This window comes from Cryptomeria japonica, chromosome 3 (assembly GCF_030272615.1).
Source record: "Cryptomeria japonica chromosome 3, Sugi_1.0, whole genome shotgun sequence".
NCBI classification, from domain to species: domain Eukaryota; kingdom Viridiplantae; phylum Streptophyta; class Pinopsida; order Cupressales; family Cupressaceae; genus Cryptomeria; species Cryptomeria japonica.
Window position 1 is genome coordinate 458,025,154 of NC_081407.1, and position 8,658 is coordinate 458,033,811.

Sequence of the window (8,658 nt, forward strand, 5' to 3'; positions counted from 1 at the left end):
AAGGCAAGACGGTAGGCAACAGGTCCTATCCTCTCAAGGATCTCAAAAGGGCCAAAAAAATGAGGCGCCAACTTAGAACCCTTTCCATAACAGATCAGAATCTTCCGTGGATGCACTATCAAGAACACATGGTCGCCAACAGAAAACTGACGATCCACTCTATGAGCATCGACATACTTCTTCTGCCTATCCTAAGTAGCTACCAAATGCCCACGAATCTGCTCAACCTACTGCTCCATCTCTCAAAGCATATCCAATCCCAACTGCACTCTATCCTCTAACCGATCCCAACTCAAAGGATTATGGAAAGGACGACCATACAATGCCTAGAAGGGAGACATTCCTATGGAGCTGTGATATCCATTATTATAAGAAAATTCCACAAGGCATAGATAATCCTCCCAACGTGACTGCTGGCCCATAACATACATGCGAAGCATGTCCTCCAAGACCTGATTCACATGCTCGGTCTGACCATCGGTCTTTGGGTGATAAGATGAACTGAAGTTCAACTGGGTCCCCAAAACATGCTGAAGTGAGGTCCACATTGCTAAAGTAAAGACAAGATCTCTATTAGAAATGATCCGCCTAGGAATCCCATGCAACCTCACCACATCTTCTAGGAAAAATCGTGCCACCATTGCTGTTGTATAGGAAGATCAAGTAAGAAAAAAATGTGCAACTTTGGTCAATCTATCAACAATGACCATGATGGCATCATGACGATGCAAAGAAATAGGCAATCCCACTATGAAATCCATAGAAATGATATCCCATTTCCAATCCTGTACCAAATTAGGCTGTAAAAGCCTTGCAAGGTGTTGATGCTCTACCTTTACCCGCTGACATTCTAAACACTTCGACGTAAAATAAGCAATGCCATGTTTCATACCAGCCCAATGATATATCTGTCTAAGATCTGTGTGCATCTTCTTGACACCAGGATGTGCCGAATAAGGTGCACGATGAGCCTCAGTCATGATGAAAATACAAAGTCCATCCAAAGGAGGTACATAGATCTTCCCAAGATGTTGAAGAAGACCATCTGCCTCAAGGTTATATCCATAATATCTACCCTCCAATGGTCTTCCAGTCTTAGTCACGACTATAACATCCTGATACCAGGTGTCTTGAGGAAGAGTCCCAAGAATTCTTCCTCTCAAATCCACCCCAAGGGACAATGCTGCAACCTCATGTCGCCTACAACTCAAAGCATCTGCCACTACATTCTCTTTCCCTTGAATATATCAAACCTCAAAATCATACTCACAGAGGAATTCCATGCATCTTCATTATCGATCATTCAAGTTCGATTGCATGAAAATATACTGCAAACTACGGTGATCATTATGTAGCTCAAACCGACGCCCCAACAAAAAATGTCGCCATCTGACTAAAGCATGAACTACAACTGCCAACTCTAAGTCATGGACTGGATAGTTCAGCTCATGGTCCTTGAGTTTGAGAGACTCGTAGGCTACCACATGATCATCCTACATAAGAATTTCTCCTATGCCTTCTAAAGAGGCATCTGTGCAAACCATTAAATCTCTGGATGGATCAGGAACTGCCAAAATCAGAGCATTACCAAGGAGTTCCTTCAAGGTATGAAAAGTTGACTCACATTGTTCTGACCAAACAAACTTCTTCCCTTTTCTCTAAAGAGAAGTGATCAGGTGACCTATCCAGAAAAAACTCTGAACAAAGCGACGGTAATATCTGGCCAAACCCATAAAACTTCGAACCTCAAAAAAATTGGTCGACACTGGCCAATCTACAATGGCTTGGATCTTAGAAGGATCCATGAATACACCTTCTCCTAAAACTACATGACCAAGATAGTTCACCTCAGATTGGAAGAAATCACACTTCACCAAGTTGGTATAAAGTTGATTCTCCCTCAAGCACTACAATACCTATCGCAAGTGGCCCTCATGCTCTTCCATAGATCTAGAATAAATCAAAATGTCATCTAAGAACACAAGGACAAAATGATTAAGGTAGGTGAGGAAAAACCCATTCATGATGCTCATGAAGACTAAAGGCATGTTCGTCAACTGAAATGGCACCACTGTGAACTCATAGTGACCATAACAGGTACAAAAATCCGTTCTATGAATATATGCATCATGAATGCGCAATTGATGATACCCAGATTTCAGATCAATCTTAGAGAACACCTTGGCTCCCTTTACTTGATTAGAAAGATCATCTATTCATGGAAATGGATATCGATTCCTAATGGTTACCTTATTCAACTGTCGGTAATCAATGCATAACCGAAGAGAATCATCCTTCTTCTTAATGAAGATAACTGGCGTAACCCAAGGGGAAACACTAGGATGAATGAACCCCTTGGCCATCAATTCCTCCATCTACAACTTCAACTCACTCAACTCCTGAGTAGTCATCTAATATGGTGCTCTCGAAATAGGTTCCGCACCAGGAATGAAGTCAATGCGAAAGTTTATGTCCCGCTTCGAGGGCATACCGAGAATATCCATAGGAAACACATCAGCATACTCTCGATGAATAAGGTGACCATCAAGAGCAATTTCTCGATGCTCTTCCTCATCCACATCCTCAAGAGCAACTGCAAAAAGCTGGCACCCTCAACGCATACACTGCTTAAGTTGCATAGCAGAAATCATACGTAAGGATATCGATCTCTGAACCCCAACGATCCCCACTTTCCTGCCATGATCATCTAAACACTCCACTATCTTCTAACGATAGTCTACACAAGCACTGTGAGATGCTAACCAATCCATCCCCAACACAACTCCATAAGACCCCAAAGGAATGACTCGCAGGTCAATTGAAGTAATAAAGGGTCCTAGGTCCAACTCACTACTGGGAATGAAGGAATCTATGGTCACACACAAACTAGTAGCCAACTCTACTTGTCACCTATCTTCTTATCTAGAAGAAGTGAGCTCGCGCTGCTCCACAATGGAGGAAGAAATGAATGAATCAGAAGCATCGGAGTCAAATAGTACAGAGATAGGAATACCACCCAACACACCTGCAGTCTCGATCACTGTACCCTGGTGCTTGGCTTGATGGTCATCAACCGCTGCAAAAACTCTATGGGATCCACCTACATCCCCCACTGTTGGCTCTGACGCTACTGGTCTCTAACTACCCGTCTGATGAGAATGCTGAGGACATTGAGCGACTATGTGGCCACACTGACCACAAGAGAAATAAGCTCCCCTATTAGGTCCTCTACCTCCAGATGGCCCACTGGAAACTTCCCTACTAGGGGCCTGTGATGCACCCTGAGAGGACTGTCTTGGGAAACTCTGCCTATTCCTCTGCCAATTCCTATTCTTCTTAGGCTGAGAGTTGCCACCCTAGTGGCTTTGAAACTACTTCAGCCTTGACTGAAAACTCTGTTGCTACTGCTACCCACCCTTAATGGGTGTCTGAAAACTCCTAAAAGGTGTTGAATTTTGGGACTGGTTCCCTCTAACTCTAGAACCACTGTAAGGCACACTCCTAATCTATACTCCAGACTGACCACCATGAGCACGACCAAGATTCTACTCTACTATATTGGCTTTCACCATGGCTATCTCTACTGATAAAGGCTCAAATACTCTCACTCCTCCATTGATGTGGTCATTTAGACCTCTCAAGAAGTGCTGGACTAACATAGCTTCGTCATTCCCAATACCAATATACTATTTGAGCTCATAAAACCTATGCTCAAATTGATCCACAAACATGTCGAACTAGCGTAATGCATAAAATTCATCTGCTTGAGACTGTCTCCACTGAGCTGAGAGAAAGTGTGCCCTAAATCTCTCCAGGAAAATCTCCTAAGAGACGGTGTTAATGTTTAAATCGATCCTCTTCCTCCAACCACCACAAAATAGAAGCAAACCTCTCGAGATGCATGATGACACATCTCGCCTTGGTCTTGCTGCCATACGGATGCATGGTGAAACACCTATCTAAACTAATCAACCAAGTATCTACCTCAAGTCCAGTACCCAAACCATCAAAGGAAGGAGGATGAGATCTCATCAGATCTCTCGTGTGTGCCAAAATAACTAAATCCTGGTCCATTGGGACCTCTAGTTGGCAATTGACACTCATTGGAATCATATGTTGTTATTGATGGAAACGAGATTCTATTGAAGGCATATACAGGCATATATTGGCATTTGGAGGCATACACTGGCGGATACTAGCATTGAGTATTCAGGGTCATCACCGGCACCGGTACTGGCACTGACACTGACATCCAGCACTTCAGTGAAGCCAACATCAGTCTGGATCCGAAAGTTTTTACTGTAAAATTATTTTGTAATTATTGTATTGGGTCGACATTGAATATCTTTTGTATTGTAAGCTGACATAATGCATATTGTTTGTAAGGGTATATAAGTCAGTCTATTAGGACTTTTTGAAGATGAGAAAAATAGGAAAATGTATATGACATGGTAGCAGAACTGTGTGATGTGAAGGATATGTATGAAGGTCATTTTGTATGCGAATGTAATATCATGCTATGATTAGTAGATAGTTTGTAAAGAATTCTTGGAGGAAGAGGAGATACTGATACAAGGTTCAGGGTTTATGAACCGGTACAAAACAGAGCTTTAACCGAAACTCTTTTTGGCATTGCAGATGTATTTTGTGAGTTCACCTGTACTATTTTATTTCAGCAGAAGCTTGTAGTTAGTGAGACTCTTTTGTGTTGAGAAGCGTGCTCTAGGGAGTGTGCCTTCCTGCACTTGCAGGCCCCCATGCTATGTAATATCTTTCATATGGCCAGTGAATTGATATTGTGGGTCACAAATCCCATCGTCATTTTTCCTCTTTGAGGTTTTCCATGTATAAATTCAGTGTGTTATGGTGTTCATTCATGTGGTTGGTTTATTTACTTCATGTTATATGTTTCTTCATTTACCGGTTTATATGTGTATGTTATAAAATGTTAAAATCTTGTGTTACCGATAGAACACTGATTCACCCCCCCCTCTCAGTGTTCTTGGGTTCATTGTATTCCAACAATTAGTATCAGAGCTTGGTACCTCAGAGGAAGTTTAACAGCTTGAGGAATATCCTGAAATTGGAATCATTGAACATGGCTATGGAGAAGCAACTTGAGATGGCACTTAAGGATTATGATGCTAAAAGGATGAAGAACTTGAAATTGAAAGATGAATTGAATCTACTAATAAATTCATTCTTATTCTACAAGAAAGGTTATCATTTGCTCAAGCTAAGAGAAAGTAACTTTTGCAAAACCAGGATGATGAAGAGAAAAATGCACTTAAGGAACAATGTCAGAAGCTGAGTCAAGCTAACATGCTCATGAAGAATGAAATGCAAGACCTGACTATGAGGTTATCAAAAGATATTGAGGACATAAAGAAGAAGGAAGAAAATCTTGTTATATCTCTAAAAAACAAATTTGATGAATGTGGCAGATTGACTCATGAGAATAATCTATTGGGAAATGATTTGGTACACTCTCGAAATAATGAACGAGAGCTTGAAAGACAAATAACTACTTTGAGAGATGATCTGACTACTGCAAGTGAGTATAAAGAAGAATTCAGGATTAGTGTTGCACAGTTGGATGATTTATTGAAAAGACAAAGGCAGAGTGAAGATTCTAGAGGACTTGGATTTGTACAAGGTGAAAGCTCTGGTACTGCAAATGAAGATTAGACAACTTATATGCAGAATTTATTTGACAAGAGGAAACCAGTAAGGCAATCTAATGCTTACAAATTCAATGGTAGATGTTTTGTTTTGCTAGACAATGTAGAAATAGAGCAAATCAAAACTACAATTCAGTTCCCAAACAGTGCACAAATTGTAAGAAATATGATCATCAGTCAGAAGATTGCAGAATGAATGTCAAATGTCATGCATTTGGAAAGTTTGGTCATTTGGCTAATCAATGTAGGTCAAGGAATGACACCAGATATGTCAAAACAATTCAAAAGAACAATGTTACATGTTATGCATGCAACAAAATAGGTCATACTACTAAGTACTGCAAAAGAAAGTCTACACCAGTTAGCAATGATAAAGCAAATGAGAAAGGAAAGAAGAAGGTATATGAAATACAACAAGATCACACCAAGAGATGGGTTAGAAAATCTGAAGAACCAAGTGGAGATGCAACTACATCGGTAATTGCACCTATAACTCCACCAGTAGACCAGAGTATTCCTGCACCGACAGGAAATTCAATTGGTAACTGAGGCATATGCCTTAGGGGTTGGCAAATTCATTGCAAATATTGCATATTTGCTAGAAGAGATCTGGAAGAGATCTGGAGAGTGGTATTAATCATTGATGGAAGTTTATCCGGCATAAAACTATGAAACCAACATCCGGTAGGGCACATCGCTATGCATTTATGATAGTGATGAATTAGGGTTTACTCGTTGATAAAAAGGGAAAATGGACTAATTTTCACTTACCTAGCATTCGAGCAAACTAGAGCGAAGCAAAGGCGAATCATAAGAAATCAAGAGCAAGTAAAGGCATTCCAAAGAATTTCGAGCAGTCATCTGAGAAGTAATCAAAACCCTTCAACCGATGACTATTATCTAGGTATTTGTTTGAAATGGCATCCGGATCATTATTTGCTCCTACTTTCATTGCGAATCCCACTATTGTTAAGGTCAAGGATAGGCTTAGGCCTATTTTCAAGGAAGTTCCCCAAATTGCTATGAAGGAAGATTCTACTTGCGCATTTTTGAGGGTTCTCGATGGCGTGGTTTATGTAGAATATGTCAAGGCCTATATTCACTACACCTTGGAGGATTTAGGCACAGAGTAAATCAAGGGGATGTATCAATCTGTGATAATAGGAAACTTTGGTACAATCAAACCGAAATATCAAATCATTGAGGATCTAGGGTTAACCGAAATCCTGTATATTCTGATATTCAAGGATGAAGTGATCAGATATGTTCTAAGCATGGTCCATAATGAATTCATTTGGCTATACCAGCCCCACATGATTACCAAAGAAGCTATTCAAGTGATCACCGACTTACCTAAAGTTGGACAGGAACCAGGAAAGAAGATCTCCACCACTGCGATTGAGAAGCTCACCAACGCAACCCATGATGGAAGATCTATGAGGGTCAGCACCATCAAAGAAACTAATGTGAAATTCGCCAACATGATAATCTACTACAAGGTTTGGGAAAGAAGCATTGAGCTCATGACATACCTGTAGGTATGCAGATCAAAGAAGCAATCACCGGTCTTGGCAGTAATAAGGATGAGAATCTTTGGGGCTACTTCAAAACTTTTCAGGAGAACATGAGACTGAGGGAGAGAATTTCCAAGCACATTGTGGAGAAATACTCCATTGATATTTTCTTTATGGTAAAAACAGATGAGACACTGATGGAAGCAATGGAACCTAGAACTATATGGGTCACTGAATTAGGTTATGAGGTAGATGACAGTATTTTGGAGTTATATGCTAAAATTTTTATTGATGCTCATTTGGATGATAAGGCTAAACACTTTGGCACTGCAAAGGAGAAGGATTTTGAAGTTAAAACTAGTTTCAATAGGAAAAGAAGAGAAAAGAAGATAGACAAAATGTCTGCATTTGTTCAGGATGTAATGCACATGATATATACAAAAATAGGTTCTGGATCTAAACCGGTAGATCAAGCGGTAGTAGCTAGTGCTCCTAAGGTGAAGAAGCCTGAGACTTTCATTTCTTCTATCACTTCTGATTCTAATCCAAAGGATAATCAACCTCTTGCATTCAAAAGGGTACAAAGGAAGAAAGCTGACAAGCCTCCGGTAGAGGAGAAGAAGGTGGAACCAAGGAGGAAGCAAGTTAGAAAGGTAAAAACTGCACCCACACCTCTGGCAAAGAAGAGGCAACCTGCTCCATCTGCTCCTGCAAACCCCAAAAAGAAGAAAAAGAGTGTGATAGATGAAGCAATTGAATCTGGTAATGTTACCATCATCCCCCCAATGACATGTGCAGAATTGATTGATGAGATAACTAAAGATGGAATGTTGAAGAATGTGTCAAATTTCTATGAAGATTTAGAATATAATGAGCAAAATGAAATAGAAGAAGCAATTTTGTTATATTTAGACATATATAAGAAGGCTTTGGTAGAAATTTTGAAGGAAATTCCCTTATCATTGTACAATAAGTTAGATGCAAGGAGATTAGATGCAATCAAGAGGGACAAAGAAATCAAAGAATTTGAACTTTTGAATATGTGTGGCTCTATAAATAATGAGGAAATGAAAATATGTATAGATGTTGCTAATAGAACAGTCTTTAGCAACAAAACCCGACAAATAGGCCTAATGATGGGTAGAGTCAATGAGATAGTAAATGAGACCAGAGATGGTTGGACTAAATTCTTCCAAAAGAATCCTGATTTTCTCACCTCTCAAGAAGAATTTGCTAAGGAAACAACTCCCACCATTCCGGACAAATTTAAAGGGAAAGGAATTTTGGAAAGTTCAGTTCAAATTTTGAGTGAACCAACAGTTAAACCCAAAATTGATGAGAGTGTACAGACTAAACCGACAAAGACTATATTTGTATAGTCTGGGAAAGGTAATATAGATAATGTACAAGTTACAAATAATATTATGGATAATACTTCACCGACAGTAATTGATACTACACCA